The following is a 27,479-nucleotide window of genomic DNA, read 5'->3' on the forward strand; positions in this document are numbered from 1 at the left end:
TAGGGGTAGCATATCTACTGGAAAATAAATTCTACAAATATAAATACATATGTCAGAACCACCTCCACTTAGGAAGTTTATGGCTTTAATATACATTGTGTATATTGGGATTTCCCCCCACCCCCAAAAAAAAAACCGGCAAAATTCCCATAAAATCCGGAAAGTATTTTGTCCACTACTAGGTATCTTTAGAGTGACTAGTAAGCTCAAAAACGGAGCAACAACGGACATATGTTGTTTTCTTTGCATTTTCTGTTCATGGTATGAACTCCTCTTTCCAAAAATTATCAGTTTTACAAGAAAATTCTTTACTTAATTATCAATTCTTTGCAAAAACAAAAAATCACTGATCGGTCAACAAGATGGCCGACAGTCCGTCTGATAGTTAGAGCTTGTTATCGCTTTTTCTCAGAAAGTATTGAAGGGATCTGTCTCAAATTTCATATGTAGGTTCCCTAAGGGTCCTAGTTGTGAATATTTTATTTTGTAACTGATCGGTCAACAAGATGACCGGCCGCCATCTTGTATTTCGATAGTTACCGCTTTTTCTCGGGATGTCTCGCAAATTTCATACGTAGGTTCCTCTTGGGCCTTAGTTGTGCATAGTGCCTTCTGCGACTGATCGGTCAACAAGATGGCAAACCGGCTGCCATCTTGAATTTCATCGTTGAAGTTCGTTTCTGCTGTTTCTCAGAAAGTACTGAAGTGATCTGTCTCAAATTTTATATATAGTATGTTTGAAAAAGTTGGAAAAGCAGGGAAAGGATACCTCTTTCGATTGTCAGACATAGATCATTCTTTGAGGGGCGCCAAGATCCCTCTGCGATCTCTGGTCTCCGAAAGTACTGCAGGTATTGTCTTAGAACAAATATACGTACCCGGCCTACTATACCTTTCGGCTAAAGACTACACCATTTTCTGTCTAAAAGTCTTTTGAGCTACAATATTGCAGCTAGTATATATTGTCTCAGAGATATGTAAGATAGAACTACCCGCATTCAAAAGAAAACTGTGAATAGCAGTAGATATACAGAAGGAGGACGCCAAGGTTCTGTTCTGGATCCCCCTAAATGGATGAACATGAATGCGTACAAATTATTGTAAGATTCACTTAGAAACTCACTGCATGGACTTTTATATTGACAAATAGACAATGATAATCAATCAATTTCGAAGAAAACTTTATTAACAACGAATCTGTGGTTTACAAGTTTTGAAAAAAAATAAAGTCTTTAGAAATGCTCCACGTCCCAATCACTCTTATAGTGGCATACATCCTCTTACGTAGTCTGTTCAAAATATTCATGCAGGAGTTGTGACCAAGGTCATATGTGTCTGGCCATTCTTCATGTGCACCCAATCCATGATCAAGAGGTTCGACTGTTTGCTGTCTGACGAACGAGGCAGCAGAGGATATGTTTTCCAATACAGTCCCTCTGTCATGGGCATTTGTTGATTTGTTCTTACTTGTTTTCCAACATCAGGTACTGACAATACAAAAAATTCTATATCATTACAGATAAAATAAGTTTGCAGTAAGTGTTGTAAGCAACACACGTCTCTTGTTGTCAATTACATTTTCTAATCGATGGCAAGTTATTATCATTGCTTAGTTATGCTATCATTGTTTGAAGTTTGAACTAGATGAATTAGGCCATGAATGAAGGTCCCTTGATCCTCACCATGCCACAGGCCCAATATCAGGTCTTTATGCCTCTAAGTTATTCACAAGAAGTCGTTCCAAGATTTCAGCCTATTTGATCCTGTGACCTTAAATGAAGAGCAAGGTCATTTATTTGAACAAACTTGGTAGCCCTTCATCCCAGAATGCTGCAGGCCTAATATGACAACCCTGGTCCCTTTGGTTCTTGAGAAGAAGTCGTTTAAAGATTTTAGTCTTTTTGACCCCAGTGACCCAATGAAGGTCAAGGCCATTTATTTGAACAAACTTGGTAGCCCTTCATCCCAGCATGTAACAGGCCCAATATCAGTACCTGGGCCTTTCCGTTCTTGAGAAAAAGTCGTTTAAAGGATTTAGCCCTTTTGACCCCTGTAACTTTGAATGAAGGTCAAGGTCATTCATTTAAAAACTTGGTAACCCTTCATCCCAGCATGCTAAAAGCCCATTATCAGTGCCCTGGGACTTTTGGTTCTTGAGAAGAAGTTGTTTAAAGATTTTAGCCTTTTTGACCCCTGTGACCTTGAATTAAGGTCAAGGTCTTTCATTTAAATAAACTTGGTAGCACTTCATCCCAGCATGCTACAGGCTCAATATCAGTACCCTGGACCTTTCGGTTCTTGAGAAGAAGTCGTTTAAAGATTTTAACCTTTTGACCCCTGTGACCTTGAGTGAAGGTCAAGGTCATTCATTTGAACACACTATATAGCCCTTCATCTCAGCATGCTACAGACTTTCATTCTTAAGAACAGAAAGACCCAGGGTACTGATATTGGGCATGCAGCATGCTGAGATGAAAGGCTACCAAATGTGTTCAAATTAATGACCTTGACCTTCATATAGGTCACATGTCAAATGAATAACTTTGGCCTCCATCCAGGTCAAATACGCTACAATTTAACAGCAACTTCTTGGCAGTAGGTAAGAGGCCTAGGGACATGATCTTGGGACTATAACATGCTGGGATGAAGGGATACCTTCATCAAAATGAATCACCTTAACCTTCATTCAAGGTCACAGGGATCAATTAGGCTAACATCTTTATACGTCTTGCTGTGTATTTCAGGTCTACTGTATGATGTATTGTCTACTTAATAATCAGTTCAAGCTCATTGGGCCTCTTGTTAAAAATAAGAATGTTTTCCTATTCTATCATCCTATCAATTCAATATTTTATCGTTTCATCAACATTCTGCACGAGTTTCCCAAAACGATTTTACCCCAAACATTTTTTACGAAATAAAATTTATAATATGTTTTTTAGTTGTTAATTGCCTATGTCTTATCCTGGTCTTTTAGATGCAATTATTATGTACCTTTTCTTTAGATATTTTAACTTATGTTTTAACCTTAAATCACTTTGGCTGTCGATGAACCGTAAAACTCAAACACACAAACAAACAAATAACAAGAGGCCCATGGGCCTTAACGGTCATCTGACTATTAGTACAATACAACATAGTCATTTAAAGATTTTAGCCTATTTGACCTGTGACCTTGATTGAAGGTCAAGGTAATTCATTTGAACAAACTTGGTAGCCCTTTATCCCAGCATGCTACATGCCCAATATCAGTACCCTGGGCCTTCTGGTTCTTGAGAAGAAGTCATTTAAAGACTTTAGCCTATTTGACCCCGGTACCTTGAATGAAGATCAAGGTCATTCATTTGAACAAACTTGGTAGCCCTTCATCCCAGCATGTCACAGGCCCAATATCAGTACCCTGGGCCTTCTGGTTCTTGAGAAGAAGTCGTTTAAAGATTTTAGCCTATTTGACCCTCGTGACCTTGAATGAAGGTCAAGGTCATCTATTTGAACAAACTTGGTAGCCCTTCATCCCAGCATGCCACAGGCCTAATATCAGGTCTCCAGGCCTCTTAGTTATTCACAAGAAGTTTATTTAAAGGATTTTAGCCTATTTGACCCCTGTGACCTTGAATGAAGGTCAAGGTCATTTATTTGAACAAACTTGGTAGCCCTTCATCCCAGCATGTCACAGGCCTAATATCAGTACCCTGGGCCTTCTGGTTCTTGAGAAGAAGTCGTTTAAAGATTTTAGCCTATTTGACCCTCGTGACCTTGAATGAAGGTCAAGGTCATCTATTTGAACAAACTTGGTAGCCCTTCATCCCAGCATGCCACAGGCCTAATATCAGGTCTCTAGGCCTCTTAGTTATTCACAAGAAGTTTTTTTAAAGGATTTTAGCCTATTTGACCCCTGTGACCTTGAATGAAGGTCAAGGTCATTTATTTGAACAAACTTGGTAGCCCTTCATCCCAGCATACTACAGGCCCAATATCAGTACCCGGGGCCTTCTGGTTCTTGAGAAGAAGTCGTTTAAAGATTTTAGCCTTTTTGACCCCTGTGACCTTGAATGAAGGTCAAGGTCATTTATTTGAACAAACTTGGTAGCCCTCCATCCCAGCAACCTGCAGGCCAAATATGAGTACCCTGGGCCTTCCGGTTATTGAGAAGAAGTCGTTTGAATGAAAAGTTTACGGACGGCGGACGGCGCACGACGACGGACGGTGCATGATGACAATAGGTCATCCTGACCCTTTGGGTCAGATGACCTAAAAATCCAAAAAGTATGTCAATAGGCACTTGAAAAAGTTTTTTTCAACATTTTCCCACCATCTTCATTCAAAATCGTAGTCACGAGAGGTTGGACATCATTTATGTTATCTAAAGCAGAAAGAGTGTGTGCGCTAGACATTGGATTACGTTACTACGATGGTATACATTTGTTGCTTAAGAATGTTTCGTGATTTTTTTTAAAATAGTGCTATTAAATGTAGATTAATTGTATCTATTTAGAACAAAATCCCTTTGTAGTCCCCTGCCGGTGAAACCGAAAGGGCCGTTAGTGTTTGTTCCCGTCTGTCTGTCCGGATTTCGTTTCCAGACGACAACTTGAGAATCTAATGGATGGATTTTGATCAAAACTCCACAATATGGTAGCATATGGGAATCGAATTTGGGGTCAAAAGGTCAAGTGCAAAGGTCACTGTAACTAAAATATATTTTGTAAGCAGATTTCGTTTCCAGACGATAACTTGAGAGAAAAATTACGGATTTTGATCTAACTTCTATGGTGGCTGATTACGGCCATCTCGTGTTGTTGTGTTGTCGCCTTGTCGTGTTGTCGCCTTGACGAGTTGTCGCGGTCTCAAACTGCGACAACCCGAGATTTAACAGTTAAATTGTCGACTTGTCGCGTTTTTCGAACCGCGACAAGTCGACAACACGACAAGACGACAAGTCGACAACACGACAAGTCGACATTTCAAACACGCTAATTAGCGCGTACAGAATCTCGTGTTGTCGCGGTAAAATGTCGACTTGTCGTGTTGTCGAGTTGTCGACTTGTCGTGTTGTCGCCTTGTCGTGTTGTCGACTTGTCGTGTTGTCGAGTTGTCGACTTGTCGCCTTCCTGTTACACATGCGCAAACAATGGATAACACTCGCCATATTGGATTGCTAATGAAAATAATTATGTGCACGTGTTTGTAGCTAGATGAAGATATTTGATAGCAATTTCTTCATCGAGAGTTGTCAAAGTATTTTTCTTTGAACTATGAATTTCAATAATTTGTTTATTATATGATAATCGTGTAATAATAGTCTGGTCGTGCCGTCTGATTAGTACGCAGTAATCGTCATCTGTTAATTTTAAGGTCACTTCAACCGCTAAGGCCTAATAGATTGAAGGCCCGTTAATCCGAAAAATAGAAAATATTGCAATTTATATAGTTGTTTTACTTCATGTAAATTGATAGTTTTACATGTTTTCAATAAATTGTGATAAATACATTTTTCGGCAATTCTTTAAACTTATTTAACTGCAAACTTTTATGGACGGCAAGTTGTGATTTCTTCAATGAGCATTGCATTATTAAAAATACAACAAAATTGTCAATAAAAAAATCATAAAAAGAAAGAAAATATCTTACATTTTATAAGATGTCACATAAATATACATTTTATGAATTGCATTGTATCTTACAAACATATGCCTAATGTAAAGCTTTTGTCCCCTGTAATTTGATTGCATTAGGGATAACATGGCTGCTTGAATGGATGATATATATATTACCAATTCTAACCTGCATACATATATGAAATATGTATTTCACGACTTATTTTTGTGTTTCCGTCTTCTTCCTTTTACTTGTTTATTCTCCCCTTTTTGCAATGATGAAAATGGTTCGCATAATGGTAATATCTGGGAAACTAATAACCAGGATTGCAGTGTACATATACACTCTCTCTTTCTTTTCGGATACGTTTATGTACATGTATTGCAAGATTATGCTTTTTTCACAATTTTTAAAATAAGCCACATTCCGCTTTTTGTCGGTGACCCTGCGCTACATTAGTGACAAATGTAGCGTAGTGTAGTGCAATCATCCGTGGGTCTACACATATCTTAGCAAGTTTACTACTGAGACTTGTAATTAAAGTCTCTACATTTATATCGGGTATCGGACTATCAGACTTTCAGATTAATGGGCCTTAGGACTAACGGTCGTTCGGACTAACGGACGTTCAGATTAACGGGCCTTCGGACTATTAAGCCTTAGGACAAGCTTAAGATGGTCACCCAGGCAGGTGACCTATCGACATCACTTTTATTTGTTGTCTATCACTACTAAACATAACAATTCCATCATCTTCTCAACTGGTCCGAATTCAACTAAACCTGTTAGGGAACATGTTTAGGATAAGGTAAAGTGTAAAAATCAAGCGCTGATCTCAACAGGGTTGATCTACATATCTATGTAGATATTTGAAAAATCTTATAATGTTGCCACGCCTAGGAATCAAAGTTCAATATACGCTATTCGGATAATATATACATGAACCTATATCATAGATGATGTATGGCGGCTGGGGATTTATGTATTAATTGGTTAAGTGATATGTGCCGTAACTGGGCATGCATTTTTTCTTCAAGAAACTATTGAAAACCATCAGGTTGTTTTAAGGTGTGATAATCATTCAAATGGTCAGAAAACCATGTACGATGCCTTGTAAACATTATTTACAAGTCAGATTTCATGCCTTATGTATGTTAAGATAAATGCATACCTGCAGTAATCACTTTATAATTTCTTATTATTTTTATAAAAATGTTAAATGAAATTGCAGACCACATCTTGGCTTCATAGCCTGACCGCATATGTCAAAGTCATTTTCAGTTCTTATTCATACTTGTAAACGTAATTTTCAAAAGGTTGATGGTGATTAAAATATCCAAAAGCTCTTGATTCGTGAGTATTAAAATTATACGGCATACATATAAAGCTTTAAAGACCAACTATCGTTCCGAAACGAAGAATTCAATTAGCGTTTGCTTCTTAATTGTTTTCATTTTCATAATATGAATTGACAAAATAGTAGCAAATCTAAAATTAAAACAAAATCCATTTTTTTTTCTTATATTGGTGATCCAATGTAGACAGGATTAATTGTCTACATGTAGATGGCGATCCAATAATTTGGACCCACTAGAGTGTCATGCATATACCATTTTAGACGTTTTATGAGTTTAAATACAAAAATCGGTAAAATCGTAATCTACATGGTGATACATATATTGAGGAGGATGGATAGATCCCGAGACAAACAAAATTAGTCCACCTACATGTAGTTTTAGCAGTTAAAGTCATATTTCTAGTAAAGTCTTCACAAAAACGGTCACTACTGTTGGTAAGAGCAATAATTTTCTTTTCAAAATCTTACACAACTATACAAAGTGCTGTCACTAAGACGAAAGCAGCCGAAAAATTATGCATATATTATAAGCCGGCTTTGATCTTCATCATATAAATGTTTGCACATTATAAAAAGAAGGTGCTCATCATATAAAGAAGTTTGTACAGAATTTAAAGAAATTTGTACCGAATATAAAGTTTAATTTTAGCTACATAATATAAAGGAAAAGGCATCGAATATCTCGATATAACGACGGAGCATAATGGTAAATGTATCGAATATAACACAGGAATTACCGAATATAAAGATAAAAGCACTGCAGATATACACGTAGAAGGATCTATATATGTTGTTATCCCGCCCTGGTAGAATAAATAATAACCCAGGCCTGCCCGAGGTCATTATTTTAAATTATACCAGGGCGGTATAACACCATATGAACCGAAACTGAGGTTCTTATTTTTTATACTAGATATTGTTTTCTTTGGCAAGTATCAAACCATTCTCTAGTGTGCATGTTACTTACACGAAAAAAACATTGACCATATGGCACCACCCTGAAGAACTCCATGTTTGCGTAATGTAACTTGAGTTTGACTTTGCACTCGGACCATATCAACACATGTACAGGTCAATTACACTTGAATGTATCATAATTAGCCAAGCCTCTCCTAACCACAAATTGATCGCTTTGAGAAAGATTATTATATAAATATGTTATTCATTTCGTTAAATGAACACACGTTTTGTGTATTAGGAATTTCTAGACCCAGAAATACTAATTGTGTACTTTTCTTTTGCGAGAGTTCCATTATATTTTTAAAATGTCCACTGGAAGCATGATCTATGCTCCACCATTTGTATACTATTGTATGAATTACTGTAGTCAAGTTACACAATCAAACTTTCCATGGTTAAATCTTACTGTACTGTATTTCAATAAACAAATTAAAAAAAAAGAATATTGACATTATGTACGTTGTGATGCATGCTGATGATCAAAATACAGAAAGATGGGGCACAACAGTTACACCTTATCTGTTCTATTACGCTTTGGATTAAATGAAAGTTTTAATAATTGTTTCTAATCGTTTTACATAAAATTCTTTATTAGATCTTAAATTAAGGTTATTGTTTGATGTACTACACACATAACCTATTACGGAAATTACTAATGATAGATAATATTTCGTCTTATCATCCGTGTTCTCTTCAATTCTTCAAATTGAATAAGAAGTTTTAACCGAGTAATAAACACGATATTTTGTAAAGGAGGTGTTACAATTTAAGTTGATATACATGTACATTTGTCCTCTCTAGATCTGTTACTGATCATTGTACAAACATTTTTATTATGTGTTCTGACAACATCCTTTGTTTTGTTAATATTTAATTAATATTATAATTTCCGTTAAAGGCCCACTACCTTTCCGAAACGGCTTTCAATTTTTAAAATGGGAATGTAAAACAAGATCGATAATTTTGTAGAGTCTTCAAAAATCATTAACTTACCGCTAATACTACATTTATCATCACCTTCTGAACGATTTGATTAAAATAAATAAAACGTTTATTTTCATAACGCGGGTCGCCTTATGTTTCCCGCCGTCGTCCTAAATACCCGCGCGGTAGTTGACTATCACTGCGCCAGACGGCAAAACAGCGAATTGACTCTCCACTGTTTTCATGTATTACACAGGAAATCTTGCATATGTTTGGTGTCGTAACCTATGGTGGCATATGTCTGCCATCGATTTGCCGACTTACGACTTAATAATGTCGACATCGTTAAGGCATTAAGTCGACATCATATCGGAAGATGTCGACATAAACAGAAGAATATGTCGACTTACCACATGTACATGCCCACATAATGATTCCAAGATATTTATGTAGACAGTCGGTAACTCGGCGATTAATGTGTTTATGCTCGGGTGTGACACCGACTTGTCAGTTATTGATGTCGACATCTAAACTAAAAGATGTCGACATCTGGTCTTGAAAGTGGAAATCAAAGGCCACCCTTTCATAGAGCACTGTGTATATGCAGCAAAAGCCATACAGCAGAGATCGACGTTGATTTTGTTAATTCAAGTTTTTATTTATTTGATTTCAAAATAAAAAAATGTGATCCTGCACATCCCGGCCATGAAACTGTAGCCTGCGTGTACGTTCATGTAGCTGTTAGCCCGAGCTAAGGAAAAGTATAACGAATTATTAATATATATAACCGTGGGTTGAAAATTCGTTTCAAAGCTGTGTGTATGTTTTGTTGATTGGCATTCGTACCAAGTCCATGTAGTACATACCGTACTATACTATGTTAAAAGAATGAATGAAAATAAAAATAAAAAAAAATAAAATAAAAAAACATTTTTTTTTATGTTGTATTTTCTTGTGAATCCCGAAAAATACCAGTTACGTAATTCAAAAGCCATAAAGGTCACAGTACAGGTACACAATACACATTGGGAAACCAGCTTTACTTGTTAGCTTGGCCTGTCCATATATATATACATAAGTATTTACATCCCTCGATACACTTATATAAAGGCACAACGAATTTTTGTTACGGTCTTAATGGTCAGATTCAACCTTTGGGCTAAACATCCTCCAGGGACGAGGTTTTAAACTCCCAACTCGCGATACATCTGCATCTATTTTTCGTAGTAAAAACATGCGTTCTTTGTAGTCAAACGTAGTAAAAAAAAAAGTCACGTGCTTATACCTCATTCATGCCATTGGCCGGAATATACAATTGTATCACGGGTAACTAGTGATCACGTGATTTTGTGTTTACTTCCAAATATGGTGATAGTTTGCTTGCCATTTCTTCGGAGAACTTGATCTATTTGCAAATATTTAGACTCCAAAATGTTATTAATATTGCATGCATATCATTTTGACTTGCACATATGCACTGTTTTACTATAAATAATGAACTGAATGAGTTGTAAAACTGCCATTTTCACGTTTTGTAAATAAATGATATAATACGAATTGACCAATTCAATAGGTCTAACCGTCTAATCTAAAATCAGCGAAGATCGGCTACTCCCGGCTAAATTCGTAGAATTCTAAATTTATATTTATATATTTTATTACCTGCTTTAGGGTTCAGAACATATACATATATAACACAGAGAAAATAAGGCCAAATTATGCATAAATACCAGGTCAGAGAAATCACTCCATTTGGAAGTAAACACACACTCATGTGATCACTAGTCACCCACTAATACAATTCCATATTTATTTCGGCCAATGGCATGAATGAGGTATAATCACGTGACTTGTTTTACTACGTTTTACTACAAAGAACGCGTGTTTTGTACCATTATGGGGGAAATCCTCCGCGGATCGTGGTTTCATTTCCACCAATTTGAAATTGTTAGCAATACTATCATATCATAGTTTATTTTCCATATTATTTCCAAACAAATAGTAATAAGTTTCCGCATAGCCCACTTAGCTTTTTGGGAATCTAATACATACATGTATGTACACATATACTAAGAAACACGGGCTTATGTGCACATGGCAGCTTCCCGCCTGGTAAATTGGGACCTAGGACCTAACTCATTATGCTTCGGTAGGTTCCGTACGAAAATGTATCATTTTGTTTGTCAGAATAACTCTTCATAGATTGAAAGGTCTCAAGGCCCTCTACCAATATTGTGAATTTCATGGCCCTGGGGTCTCGGAATTTTCCCCAGGGGATAGGGTCTGTACCATAGTTTATATAGGGAAACACATTTATGAGCATTATTTGCTCAATTTTCATAAGAAACAGATGCAATTGAATCAAATACTCTTCATATATTAAAAAGTTAAATGGGTATCATCACTGGCTGATTTCATGGGCCTGATAGGCCAAATATATGGTGCTTATATACAGTGTATGTATTTGTTTCATTCTTTATCCGAGCTCGGGTGACCAATTAGAAAAAAAACATGCATGGCTGACAGGTGGCTATGTGTTTTGTTATTCCTGTTATATAGACTTCATTTTTAGTTTTCCCGTGTTATAAAACATTTCCAAGAGGAAAGAAAAAGGTAAAGAATAACAGAAATAGAGAAAAGATCCATCTTTTATTGGCATGATTTACATCAGTCAGTAGTGGGTACCAAGTTCATTAAACTTTTTAAAGGTGCAACTGCAGGGGCGTAGGAAGAAAAGGGTCCTCCTGCACATTTTTCGTACTTCCTTTTAGAAAAATTTTGCCGCTTTGCGGCGCATTTCCTAAAAGTGTTCAAACCTTTAATAATAAAAATTAAATACACATGAACTAGACTAAAAATGTCCATCAAGGGATTCTACTATTTCAAAAATGTTTCTTAAAATATTATATTGTTTTATATGTCTAAGCAAGACAATTAAATCAATTCATTATTTTTTTTTAGTTAAACAACAATGTGCTGATGGTGTGAAGTCGTATGTTGAGATCGAGCAGGGTTGCATAATGATATGACGACATTCACAAGTATAATTTCTAAATGCAGGTAAATGTAAATCGAAAAATTACCACGTTAAGAACGCATTAAAATCCTCAAAATACACCGTAAAACTCATCTTGGCCATTCCAAATCGTAATATTTTTCGCGGGGGAGACCCCCGGACCCCCAGAACACCAAAGTCTCGCGCATTCGGCGCTCGCAAAATCATCAAAATCGTATTTTTTTTCCGGGGGAGATCCCCAGACCCCCAAAACACCAAAATCTCGCGCATTCGGCGTTCGCAAAATCATCAAAATACATCGTAAAAATTATCTCAGCCATTCTAAATCGTAATATTTTTTTCCAGGAGAGACCCCCGGACCTCCAAACACCAAAATCTCGACCCTTCGACGCTCGCACGCCATTTTGTATATTCATTAATTTCCTGTTAGCGTCGCCATTGATATGGATGTGTACAAGGATTATATGTAATGATTTATGAGAAAAAGTATATAAAGTATATATGGTTGTGTGTTGAATTAATCTCCCCCTGTGTGACCTATTGCAATTGTCTTTTGGCCGGCAACATCCAGTGTCTGTTGTAAACAATTTACAATCTTCTTAATAACCAAGAACCTCATACATGGACATGTTATTGGGCCATAGCATGCTGGGATGAAGGAATACAAAGTTCGTTCAAATCAATGATCTTGACCTTTGTGCCAAGTCACAGGGCTGAGACATATTTATTTTGTTTGTTTAAAAGCAAAACATTATTTATAACTGTGCATATCGGAATTCAGGTGACTGTTAGACATATATATCCTTATTGCCTTCTGCTCATTCTCAACTCTCATCCATTTGTAAACAATTCAAATTTTAACAAACTTCTTCTCCACAACACGGTTTTTCTCATTTTACAGCAAGTACAAAAACAACAACAATCAAATTACAATCATGAATATTTTGTATTGATATTAATTTTTTTGCAAATTTTCAGCAAAACAAACATGTTTCAAATTAAATTAATACACATATTTGATTAATATATTTGATCTGCATTCATTATTGAATTTAAAAAAAAAATGAAAAAATTTCAAGTTTTAATCAAGGGAGATAAATCCGTTTTGAAGGATTTTCCACAAAGTGGAAAAGTTAAGATTAATCAGAGATTTACTATTTAAATCTCTGGATTAATCCACTTCCCATGCATTATTCAACCAAAATTTAGCCTGTTACATTAACACAAATTTATTAGATGAAGTAATTGTCGAGTATATATACATGAACTTTGACATCTGCCATGGCACAACATGTACATATGTAATCTTCAATTTATCAATGTTTCACAATCAAAGTCTTCTCTAAGCCTTCTGTTTCAAATGGTGGAAATGAAACCACGATCCGCGGAGGATTTCCCCCATAATGGTACAAAACACGCGTTCTTTGTAGTAAAACGTAGTAAAACAAGTCACGTGATTATACCTCATTCATGCCATTGGCCGAAATAAATATGGAATTGTATTAGTAGGTAATTAGTGATCACATGAGTGTGTGTTTACTTCCAAATAGAGTGATTTCTCTGACCTGGTATTTATACATAATTAGGCCTTTTGAAGAAGATCTTATTTTCTCTGTGTTATATGTATATGTTCTGAACCCTAAAGCAGGTAATAATACATATAAATATAAATTTAGAATTCTACGAATTTAGCCGGGAGTAGCCGATCTTCGCTGATCCTAGATTAGACGGTTAGACCTATTGAATTGGTCAATTCGCATTATATCATTTATTTACAAAACGTGGAAATGACAGTTTTATAACTAATTTCAGTTCATTATTTATAGTAAAATAATACATATGTGCAAGTCAAAATGATATGCATGCAATATTAATAACATTTTGGAGTCTAAATATTTTCAAATAAATCAATTTCTCCGAAGAAATGGCAAGCAAACTATCACCATATTTGGAAGTAAACACAAAATCACGTGATCACTAGTTACCCATAATACAATTGTATATTCCGGCCAATGGCATGAATGAGGTATAAGCACGTGACTTTTTTACTACGTTTTTACTACAAAAAATAGATGCAGATACAATGTAAATTGTATATCCCGAGTTTGGAGCTAAAACCGCGTTCCGCGGGAGGATTTTTAGCCCAAAGGTTGAATCTGGCCATTAAGACCGTAACAAAAATTCGTTGTGCCTTTATTTAAGTGTATCGAGGGATGTAATTATTTATGTATACATGTATATATGGACAGGGCAAGCTAACAAGTAAAGCTGGTTTCCAAATGGGTATTGTGTATCTGTACTGTGACCTTTTTGGATTTTAAATTACGTAACTGGTATTTTTCGTGATTCGCAAAAAAAATGAAATCTTGAAAAAAATCATTGTAATATAGTATAGTACGGTATGTACCACATGGACTTGGTACGAATGCTAATCCACAAAGCACAAACACAGCTTTTAAACGAATTTTCAACCCACGGTTATATATATTCATAAATGATTATGGCCAAGAAGATGGAAATTTGTTGTACAAAGCAGAGTCCTTTTGCACTCTAACTTCCTCAGCTCGGACTAACAGTTACAATGTGTACATACACGCAAGCTACAGCTGCATGGCCGGGTTGTGCAGGATCACATTTTTAGATTTTGAAATCTTTTCCGAATTAACAAAATCAACGTCGAACTCTGTTGTATGGTGTCTTGCTGCATATACACAGTGCCCTATGAAAGGGTGGCCTTTGAATTCCCACTTTCAAGACCAGATGTCGACATCTTTTAGTTTAGATGTCGACATCAATAACTGACAAGTCGGTGTCAGTCGACATATTCTTCTGTTTATGTCGACATCTTCCGATATGATGTCGACTTAATGCTTTATTATGTCGACATCATTAAGTCGTAAGTCGGCAACTCGATGGCAGAAATATGCCACCATATGGTGGCATATGTCTGCCATCGATTTGCCGACTTACGACTTAATAATGTCGACATCGGTAAGGTATTAAGTCGACATCATATCGGAAGATGTCGACATAAACAAAAGAATATGTCGACTTACCACATGTACATGCCCACATAATGATTCCAAGCTATTTATGTAGACAGTCGGTAACTCGGCGATTAATGTGTTTATGCTCGGGTGTGACACCGACTTGTCAGTTATTGATGTCGACATCAAAACTAAAAGATGTCGACATCTGGTCTTGAATGTGGAAATCAAAGGCCACCCTTTCATAGACCACTGTGTATATGCAGCAAATCCATACAGCAGAGATCGACGTTGATTTTGTTAATTCAAGTTTTTATTTATTTGATTTCAAAATAAAAAAAAATTGTGATCCTGCACATCCCGGCCATGAAACTGTAGTCTGCGTGTACGTAGCTGTTAGCCCGAGCCAAGGAAGTGTACAACGAATTATTAATATATATAACCGTGGGTTGAAAATTCGTTTCAAAGCTGTGTGTGTGTTTTGTTGATTGGCATTCGTACCAAGTCCATGTAGTACATACCGTAATATACTATATTAAAAGAATGAATGAAAAAAAAATTAAAAAATTAAACAAAAAAAGATTTTTTTATGTTGTTATTTTCTTGTGAATCCCGAAAAATACCAGTTACGTAATTTAAAAGCCATAAAGGTCACAGTACAGGTACACACACACATTGGGAAACCAGCTATACTTGTTAGCTTGGCCTGTCCATATACAATAAAATGTATATATACATAAATATTTACATCCCTCGATGCACTTATATAAAGGCACAACGAATTTTTGTTACGGTCTTAATGGTCAGATTCAACCTTTAGGCTAAAAATCCTCCAGGGACGCGGTTTTCAACTCCCAACTCGCGATACATCTGCATCTATTTTTCGTAGTAAAAACATGCGTTCTTTGTAGTCAAACCAAGGACGTATATGAGATCCTTGAGTCAAACGTAGTAAAAAAAAAAGTCACGTGCTTATACCTCATTCATGCCATTGGCCGGAATATACAATTGTGTTATTGGTAACTAGTGATCACGTGATTTTGTGTTTACTTCCAAATATGGTGATAGTTTGCTTGCCATTTCTTCGGAGAAATTGATTTATTTGAAAATATTTAGACTCCAAAATGTCTTTAATATTGCATGCATATCATTTTGACTTGCACATATGCACTGTTTTACTAAAAATAATGAACTGAATGAGTTATAAAACTGACATTTCCACGTTTTATATATAAATGATATAATACGAATTGACCAATTCAATAGGTCTAACCGTCTAATCTAGGATTAGCGAAGATCGGCTACTCCCGGCTAAATTCGTAGAATTCTAAATCTATATTTATATATATTATTACCTGCTTTAGGGTTCAGAACATATACATATAACACAGAGAGAGAAAATAAGGCCAAATTATGTATAAATACCAGGTCAACACACACTCATGTGATCACTAGTTACCCACTAAAACAATTCCATATTTATTTCGGCCAATGGCACGAATGAGGTATAATCACGTGACTTGTTTTACTACGTTTTACTACAAAGAACGCGTGCTTTGTACCATTATGGGGGAAATCCTCCGCGGATCGTGGTTTCTTTTCCACCATTTGAAATTGTTAGCAATACTATCATATCATAGTTTATTTTCCATATTATTTCCAAACAAATAGTTAAAAGTTTCCGCATAGCCCACTTAGCTTTTTGGGAATCTAATACATACATGTATGTACACATATACATGTACTATGAAACACGGGCTTATGCTTCCCGCCTGGTAAATTGGGACCTAGGACCTAACTCATTATGCTTCGGTAGGTTCCGTACGAAAATGTATAATTCTGTTTCTTCATATATTGAAAGGTCTCAAGGCCCACTACCAATATCGTGAATTTCATGGCTCTGGGGTCTCGGGAATTTTCCCCAGGGGATAGGGTCTTTACCATAGTTTATATAGGGAAACACATTTATGAGCATTATTTGCTCAATTTTCATAGGAAACAGATGTAATGGAATCAAATTCTCTTCATATATTAAAAGGTTAAATGGATATCATCACTGGCTGATTTCATGGGCCTGATAGGCCAATATATGGTGCTTATATACAGTGTATGTATTTGTTTCATTCTGTATCCGAACTCGGGTGACCAATCAGAAAAAAAACATGCATGGCTGACAGGTGGCTATGTGTTTTGTTATTCCTGCTATATAGACTTCATTTTTAGTTTTCCCATGTTATAAAACAGAAAACAGGAAAGAAAAAGGTAAAAAATTACAGAAATAGAGAAAAGATCCATCTTTAATTGGCATGATTTACATCAGTCAGTAGTGGGTACCAAGTTCATTAAACTTTTTAAATGTGCAACTGCAGGGGCGTAGGAAGGAAAGGGTCCTCCTGCACATTTTTTGTACTTCATTGTAGAAAATTTTGCCGCTTTGCGGCGCATTTCCTAAAAGTTCAAGCACGTAATGTTCAAACCTTTAACAATAAAAATTCAATACACATGAACTAGACTAAAAATGTCCATCAAGGGATTCTACTATTTCAAAATTTTTTCTTAAAATATTAAATTGTTTATATGTCTAAGCAAGACAATTAAATCAATTCATTTTTTTTTAGTTAAACAACAATGTGCTGATGGTGTGAAGTCGTATGTTGAGATCGAGCAGGGTTGCATAATGATATGACGACATTCACAATTATAATTTCTAAATGCAGGTAAACGTAAATCGAAAAATTACCACGTTAAGAACGCATTAAAATCCTCAAAATACACCGTAAAACTCATCTTGGCCATTCCAAATCGTAATATTTTTCGCGGGGGAGACCCCCGGACCCCCAGAACACCAAAGTCTCGCGCATTCGGCGCTCGCAAAATCATCAAAAATCGTAATTTATTCCGGGGGAGATCCCCGGACCCTCAAAACACCAATATCTCGCGCATTCGGCGTTCGCAAAATCATCAAAATACATCGTAAAACTTATCTCAGCCATTCTAAATCGTAATATTTTTTTCCAGGAGAGACCCTGGACCTCCAAACACCAAAATATCGACTCTTCGACGCTCGCACGCCATTTTGTATATTCATTAATTTCCTGTTAGCGTCGCCATTGATATGGATGTGTACAAGGATTATATGTAATGATTTATGAGAAAAAGTATATAAAGTATTATGGTTGTGTTGTGGTTGTGTGTAATCTCCTCCTGAGTGACCTATTGCAATTGTCTTTTGGTCGGCATCATCCAGTGTCTGTGTTAAACAATTTACAATCTTCTTAATAACCAAAAACCTCATACATGGACATGATATTGGGCCATAGCATGCTGGGATGAGGGGATACAAAGTTTGTTCAAATCAATGATCTTGACCTCTGTGCCAAGTCACAGGGCTGAGACATATTTATTTGTTTGTTTAAAAGCAAAACATTTATTTATAACTGTGCATATCGGAATTTAGGTGACTGTTTGACTTATATATCCTTATTGCCTTCTGCTCATTCTCAACTCTCATCCATTTGTAAACAATTCAAATTTTAACAAACTTCTTCTCCACAACACGGTTTTTTTTTTTCTCATTTTACAGCAAGTACAAACAACAACAATCAAATAACAATCATGGATATTTTGTAATGATATCATTTTTTTTGCAAATTTTCAGCAAAACAAGCATGTTTGAAATTAAATTAATACACATATTTGATTAATATATTTGATCTGCATTCATTATTGAATTTTAAAAAAATGAAAAAAAAATTATATCATAGCAAAGGTACATGGTTTGTCATTTTAATCAAGGGAGATAAATCCGTTTTGAAGGATTTTCCACAAAGTGGAAAAGTTAAGATTAATTCACTTCCCATGCATTATTCAACCAAATTTAGCCTGGTACATTTCCTGGTCAACATCAATTATAATTTCAACACAAATGAATTAGATGATGTTTCAAGTAATTGTCGAGTATATATACATGAGCTTTGACATCTGCCATGGCACAACATGTAATCTTCAATTTATCAATGTTTCACAATCAAAGTCTACTCTAAGCATTCTGTTTCAAAAGGTGGAAATGAAATCACGATCCGTGGGGGATTTTCCCAATAATGGTACAAAACACGCGTTCTTTGTAGTCAAACGTAGTAAAACAAGTCACGTGATTTTACCTCATTCATGCCATTGGCCGAAATAAATATGGAATTGTATTATGGGTAACTAGTGATAACATGAGTGTGTGTTTACTTCCAAATAGAGTGATTTCTCTGACCTGGTATTTATACATAATTAGGCCTTTTGAAGATCTTATTTTCTCTGTGTTATATATATATGTTCTGAACCCTAAAGCAGGTAATAATATATATAAATATAAATTTAGAATTCTACGAATTTAGCCGGGAGTAGCCGATCTTCGCTGATCTTAGATTAGACGTTTAGACCTATTGAATTGGTCAATTCGCATTATATCATTTATTTACAAAACGTGGAAATGACAGTTTTATAACTCATTTCAGTTCATTATTTATAGTAAAATAATACATATGTGCAAGTCAAAATGATATGCATGCAATATTAATAACATTTTGGAGTCTAAATATTTTCAAATAAATCAATTTCTCCGAAGAAATGGCAAGCAAACTATCACCATATTTGGAAATAAACACACAATCATGTGATCACTAGTTACCCATAATGCAATTGTATATTCCGGCCAATGGCATGAATGAGGTATAAGCTCGTGACTTTTTTTTTTACTACGTTTGACTACAAAAAATAGATGCAGATAAATCCCGAGTTTGGAGCTAAAACCGCGTCCAGCGGGAGGTTTTGTAGCCCAAAGATTGAATCTGGCCATTAAGACCGTAAAAAAAAATCGTTGTGCCTTTATTTAAGTGTATCGAGGGATGTAAATATTTATGTATATATATGGACAGGGCAAGCTAACAAGTAAAGCTGGTTTCCAAATGGGTATTGTGTATCTGTATTGTGACTTTTTTGGCTTTTAAATTACGTAACGGCTGGTATTTTTCGTGATTTGCAAAAAAAATGAAATCTTGAAAAAATCACTGTAATATAGTATAGTACGGTATGTACCACATGGACTTGGTACGAATGCTAATCCACAAAGCACACACACATGGCTTTTAAACGAATTTTCAACCCACGGTTATATATATTAATAAATGATTATGGCCAAGAGGATGGAAATTCGTTGTACAAAGCAGAGTCCTTTTGCACTCTAACTTCCTCAGCTCGGACTAACAGTTACAATGTGTACATATACGCAGGCTACAGCTGCATGGCCGGGATGTGCAGGATCACAATTTTTAATTTTGAAATCAAATAAATAAAAACTTTTCTGAATTAACAAAATCAACGTCGAACTCTGCTGTATGGTGCCTTGCTGCATATACACAGTGCCCTATGAAAGGGTGGCCTTTGAATTCCACTTTCAAGACCAGATGTCGACATCTTTTAGTTTAGATGTCGACATCAATAACTGACAAGTCGGTGTCACACCCGAGCATAAACACGATTAATCGCCGAGTTACCGACTTTCTACATAATTATCTTGGAATCATTATGTGGGCAGGTTCATGTGGTAAGTCGACATATTCTTCTGTTTATGTCGACATCTTCCGATATGATGTCGGCAACTCGATGGCAGAAATATGCCACCATAGTAACCTTATTTTAGATCATCGGTATGCATTTTCTGATGTTATTAATGTTTTTAAGTAACCTTTATATTTTGCTCCGGAAAGGTAATGGGCCTTTAAGTATAATACATTTCAAAAGAGTTAACAATGGGGAAAAATATAATTTTTAAAACAAATTTGTACATCGAATATCTTACAAACACACCAAATATTCACAAGCACTGACTTCAGTTATCTATATTCAAAGATAGTGGCTGTTTCATACGATTTGCGCATGTGTAACAGGAAGGCGACAAGTCGACAAGTCGACAACACGACAAGTCGACAACACGACAAGGCGACAACACGACAAGTCGACAACTCGACAACACGACAAGTCGACATTTTACCGCGACAACACGAGATTCTGTACGCGCTAATTAGCGTGTTTGTAATGTCGACTTGTCGTTTTGTCGACTTGTCGTCTTGTCGTGTTGTCGACTTGTCGCGGTTCGAAAACGCGACAAGTCGACAATTTAACTGTTAAATCTCGGGTTGTCGCAGTTTGTGACCGCGACAACTCGACAAGGCGACAACACGACAAGGCGACAACACAACAACACGAGATGGCCGTAATCAGCCACCATAAACTTCACACAATGGTAGGCTATGAGAACATACAGCTAGGGATTGAATTTGGGGTCAAAAGGTCAACGACAAAGGTCACTGTTACAAAAAAAATTGTTTCACAAATTTTAGTTCTAGTACGATAGATTGAGATCACATCAACAGAATTTATTCAAACTTCATACAATGAAAGCATAACTAACAGTTATAACTTTCCATAGATTGACGGCAGAGGACTTTTGTTGCTTGCAACACTAACTGTAAGCTTGTTAAAATCATGTTATTTGAATATTATCAAAGTTATATTTCAGTACAAACTTTAATACCGAAATTTAATTTAATACCTTGATTTTTTGAATTATAATGCAAGTACACTATCATGCATACACGAACCTCTATCAGTTTGATACGATTTTGTCATTTCTGCCTCCGATTGGCTGAGTATCATTTCGGCCATGATTTGGCCAGTAGAAGTTTGCCGAAGTGCCGAGACAGATGTGCCGATGGCAACACATACAAGATAGCCCGCTTCTTCCTCTATTTGTCCAGAAATTTCGGTCATTTTATAGTCACTTGGTGATGGTTGGCCTTCTCTTATTGCCGTGGTAGAACGCCCAATGGCGACATATACAATCTCGTTCAGATCTTTGTCAATCTTTCCCATCGCTTCCACCATTTCGTTGTGAGTTGAAGACGTTTGACTTGTCTTTCCTGAAAGTTTGACTTAAAGACTGTGGTATCCTCTGGTATATTTTGCTCTCTGTCCTGAAATCGTTTCGTCGTCTATTTGTCATTCACTTCACAACCAACCACTAGTTCTAGGTGTCAAGGTCTAAACGGAAGATTGGGCGACGTAAGTGAATTATGTTTTTGTCTCACAGTAATCTTAATTTTATCCCTTGATTTGACCAAAATGTTAATCACGGTCAATTCATCGTACTTAGAAAGAATGTCAAAAAGACTTTATTACGGTATATTCCTTGGTACTTCCAGACACTGCTATTGTCATGGTAACATTCTCTCCTTCCATCAGTTCTGGTTGAATTATTTCAACTGGAGGGTCTTCGTTTTCATAATACGGTATCGCCATGTGTGTTACACGTACTCAATTGTTCCAGGTTGAGGTTTCCTTTCCAAAGTCCTTCAAACATGGGCCTGTAAACATTAGACCAATCACTGATTCAATTATGTCTATTCCGGTAATGTTTGTTTTTACTTGATGAGAATTGGTAAATCAGGAAAATTATTTTTGAAATAGAAACATTGGATTTATACCTACAGCCATTTTATCATTGATTGAAAAATTAAGAATTAAACATATAACAATCACATTAATTAACCTTAAGAAGAAGAAAAAACGACATTAACACAGCATCGCTACAATCCTATATACCGTCAATGGCGCATGTAAAATGTTATTACTTGCAATCATTACCTGACACGACGGTTCCTAATTATAAAACTCCACCATAAGAAGGCCGCACGTATCTAGAGCCTTAGCTGTGAAGTGAAGAGTTTTACCGAATGAAGTGTTTTACGTGCCGTCACGCTTTATATATATTAGGGCCTACCCAATCGGGAATCTCCAAGGGTATTCCCGCTCTTACACGTGTGACATATTTCGATTTATTTGTTATATGCGCTGTATGCACTATATCCACGGGTAGATATTATGTCAGTGATAATAGGAGATTTCAGAAAAGATGGCGTGACCTCACAGAAAGTTTACATCCAGGTCCTCAAAGGTCCTCAAAGGTACAACACAGTATGGCGACTGATAAAAACAATAACAGATACGTACATGATGATTGTTACATCCCTGCTTCATACTCGATACTTTGTCAAAAGTTTACGCTTTCATACTTGCAAATTCTGATTTTGAAGTGGTTTCTTATTGTTTCACAGGTTACTGATGTTAACATTTTTATATTTTCATTTGTTTATTGCTAAATTTTAGTGCCGAAGCCACCTATCGAAGCGCTGCCGGGCCATCACACGTAGGTCTACCCGATTTTGTTCATACGTATAAATTCAGGTTGTGAAAAGGTGTTTATGAAAAGATGATCTATTTTAATGTACAATGTTTCTGTTATACATGAAAAACTGTTCACAATACGATATGATATAAACAAAACGTGAACCACCTGACCAGACCACGGCCGCTCGTGTATGGCTTCGTCGCAGGCCACAGCGTTGTTGGGGAAATAAATCATATTAATAATTACCAACACTTTTATCTCAAAAAGTATTTGTTTAAGATATATACTCGTTATTTAATATGTACATGTTGTTTTAATGGAATACTCTTGTATCATAACAAAATTACGAATAGTAATTAAACTACTGTTTTACACGTACACGTGTGACTTCCGATCTCGTAAAATAATATGGTGAAATCGTTCAGTTTTCATGCTGCAGATTTAATTTTTAATATTTCATTTTCAGCCGCTTTTATGCCATGGACTGCTGTGTTAAGTCTCAAACTGAAGTGGTATTACTTTTAGATAATTGGAATACATATTAGGTAGACTTCATTTAAATTGATATAACTTACAGACCGTAGTACTGTAAATGCCGACCAGGATACATTGCGCACGGCTCCGAGAATCCTAAATACTCAAAGTTTTGTTTAGAAATATGATAAAAAGAACCTACAAACTGACTCATTTGTAGGTTATAAACTAAATCCCAAAATTGATGACAAAAAATAACCAGAATACGTAATTTAATGACACTGTAAATGGACGAACTTCGGGTTCTCGGCTGTACTGTAATGGCTGCCGTGCCGTGGGCTTGGGGTAATCTACGAAAGCAAATGTTTAATTTTGCACTAATCACACATCGTAAAGTGTTTTATCAAGAAACACTTCGAAAACAGTAATTGCTTATAATTATATTTTGAGGGACTTTGAATTTAATTTGTAATTTCAAGTTGATATTTGCAATATATCTGCCAATGTTTATATAATGGCGACCGTGTTTTCTCGTAGCGGTCGAAAATGGAGTATAAACAGAGTAAAATATATGAATACTATATGTTTAAATTTGTATATTATTGTAAAATATTTTTATTTCCACTTTTTGAAATGTTAATAACGCAATAGTTTTGGATTGCCGTACTATTTATTACAATAAAATGTAAACAAACATCACAAGCGGCTGTGTTCCCACAATGTTTATGTGTACAGATATAAGAGTTGTACCTTTGAGCGCCCGGATGTACCTTTGTGTGACGTCATCGCCATCTTTTCTGAAATCCCCTATACCAGGGTAACCCCTGGACAAGGATTTATAAGTGCCCCTGGAGTATTGAGGATGCACTGTCGTATACATGTACCTACATGTTTTTTGTTTACTATGTACTATATTGGAAACATATTTTTGGGTATTGATGTCTATTGATGCGGTCTTTCGTTCAATTTCAATAAGAGTAAAAAAAACATTGCTTTACCACAAATATCACTACAGAAGAAATACGTCATATATATTTTGAGGATTAGAAAAGATCAACTGTCATAGTGATCTATGTATAATTATTATGTATTTTGAGTTTCAAAAGTGTCTATTGATTTAATTACTTTTGCCATAATTATGTTATGCTTTATGCATATATAGTTCTTGAATATAAACTTGGATTTTTTTTCAGGTTTGATGTGACAGTTGCGATCCATGAGGCCTGTATGAAACCTTCAGACAACATACACGCCAACAGGGTTTATGTTTGTCCCTTTTGTCAGTAATTATTAGCGATTACATATTATTAGTTATATAGTCAGTTACTGACCCCCTATAAAGGCATAGAGGGTCAGTAAGATTTATAGGTGGCGAGGGCGTAGCCCGAGCCTCCTATACTTCTTACTGACCCTCTATGCCTTTATAGGGGGTCAGTAACTGACTATATAACGAATTTATCGCATCGAGGACCATTTATTTGTTTTATTAATTCTTTGTTTCCTATTTGTTTGGTCAAGAATCTGAAATCAAACTTAAATCATACTGGCACGAATGATAACAAACAATATCCACTTTTAGAATAATTGGCCTAGGCTAAATATTTATCTATGTATTTCTTTCAAGAATTTTCAAATATACTGTATAAGGAACCTGCAGAATAATAATGAATAATTCATAAATCAACAATAATTTCGACATTCCTATGTGCACAGTCATGCAGTAGGCCTACCTCAATACGACACCAGACCGTCTGTATATTGAAAGCATCACAAACAAGAGTGACACAAACGTCCATCTAACATTTTAAAAACAATCTCCTTGATCATCTGTGCATTCTCGCTGAGATAATCACTTGAAAGTGATGCCGATAAATTGATTGTAGAGTAGAGTGAAGATTGATCTGTAGGTACGAACACCTCCATTTGTTTATAATCACAGTCTAGAAAACGCTTGAATTGTTACGTTTGACTTTCGCCGCGTCATCAACTTTCAAACTGGCGTAGGGGAAGCAACTCGTATTTAAAAAATGCATTTCAGTATTAAAACGATTAAAATTATTTTTACACAAAAATTAACAAGTAATATATAGTTTTACGGTAATGAAGTGGTATATTTAGATGAAGAGAATGTGTTTAAATTTTGAAGCGAGGGCGACAGCCGCCATATTGCACCATAATAAAATTTACTGACCCCCTATAAAGTGTTAGGGGGTCACCACGTGACGGCTCTCCGCCAATCATTTGGGGACATTTCTGTCCGAGGTGCGATAAATGAAGATATACACTTTAACAGTCTACATTACTGCTAAATTAACGGGACGCACTACTTTAAACTATTCAACGGTATGGTAAAGAACAGTAACAATATTTTTTATGTTATGGAGATATAACACAAAAATCTGAGTGTACTCTAAATAAACCGCGAAGCGGTTTATGATGAGAGTACACTCAGATTTTTGTGTTATATCTCCATAACATAAAAAATATATTCAAATTAATCCTTATAATTCAATTTACTAAAGATAATCTCTTCAATATTCAAAAATCATTTTGGGACTCTTTTGTCTATGAAATCATTACGCCGTCATCTTAGCCAATCAGAAGCAACGTTATAAACGGCGACGCCATTTTTTCCTTTATGGGCTGATAAAGTAAATTTTTAAGCCAATGAAAATGCTCATAACAAGCACTACTTTAAACTATTCAACGGTATGGTAAAGAACAGTAACAATACGAAAAATCATGTGATTGAAAGTTTGAATTCATCTATATAGAATACTGTTACAAGGACAACGGCTCGTCAATAATTCATCAATAACTAAATAACTTTATAAAAAAAGTAATAAAGTATTTAGAAAAAAATATTAACATCTTTAACGAGACGTTATACCATTTTTAAACCTGATGAAAATACTTACGTCGGGTTATTCACATCTGTGCTGGACAAAGGAGTTAAATCAATTATTTGTCCATTCGTAAACTGACACGAGCATGGCCCTGTTTTAACACAATCAAAAGCCGTGATGGATTTTGTCAACACCAACAACATGGAAATCAATGTTAAAGAAGACATTCCAAACAAACTCGAGCAAGGCATCGTCGACCTTTGTCGCTTTTTGGATTAATACTAAATATTGACACCCAGGACCATCTCCGATTCGTCTTACTGACTGTTTAGTGTCATATGATTTGTTATCGATGTACTCACTCCCACAACCGATACACAGGGACCTGGCACGAAAATTTTTAACCAACAGTATACATTTATATATGTTATAGTATCAAGGATATTATAATATGTATATATGTATACTGTTACTTAAAAAAAATCGTGCCAGGTCCCTGTGAACCGATATACCTATCCACTTAGTATTCACTACAGTGGGGTTTATTATCAGTAAGTAAACGACATGTAGAGGCGTGTTGACATGTACTTACTGGTGGGGTAAGTCATGTCATCAGTCAATTTTCATGTTGCTATTTATCAGATAAAATATACCTTAAATTATTTTGATTGTCATGTTTCTTTGTTTATTTTCTTCTACTGCCGTACATTCTGCCCGATAACTACTGCCGTACATTCTGCCCGATAACTACTTCGTACATTCTGCCCGATAACTACTGCCGTATGTTCCACATTTAAAGGCCCAATACCTTTCCGGAGGAAAACATAAAGGTTTCTTAAAAACATTAATAACATCAGAAAATATATACCAATGGCCTAAGATGAGGTTACAACACCAAACATATGCAAGATTTCCTGCGTAATGTTTGGTAACAGTGGAGAGTTATTTCGCTGTTTTGCCGTCTGGCGCAGTGATAGTCAACTACCGCGCGGTATTTAGGACGACGGCGGGAAACATAAGACGACCCGCGTTATGAAAATTAACATTTTATTTATTTTAATCAAATTGCTCAGAATGTGAT

At 35.8% G+C, this 27,479-nt stretch overlaps 1 long non-coding RNA gene across 1 annotated transcript; it reads right to left on the reverse strand.

The window, feature by feature from the left end:
* Positions 1-1,164: 1,164 nt before the first annotated feature.
* LOC138313844 (uncharacterized) lies at positions 1,165-26,803 on the reverse strand. The gene is made up of 3 exons (XR_011207274.1): positions 26,471-26,803; positions 21,493-22,254; positions 1,165-1,487 (listed from the first exon to the last, which is right to left on the reverse strand). It is a non-coding gene; the product is annotated as an uncharacterized lncRNA (long non-coding RNA).
* Positions 26,804-27,479: the final 676 nt, after the last annotated feature.

The sequence above is a fragment of the Argopecten irradians genome, chromosome 2, assembly GCF_041381155.1.
Source record: "Argopecten irradians isolate NY chromosome 2, Ai_NY, whole genome shotgun sequence".
Lineage (NCBI taxonomy): Eukaryota > Metazoa > Mollusca > Bivalvia > Pectinida > Pectinidae > Argopecten > Argopecten irradians.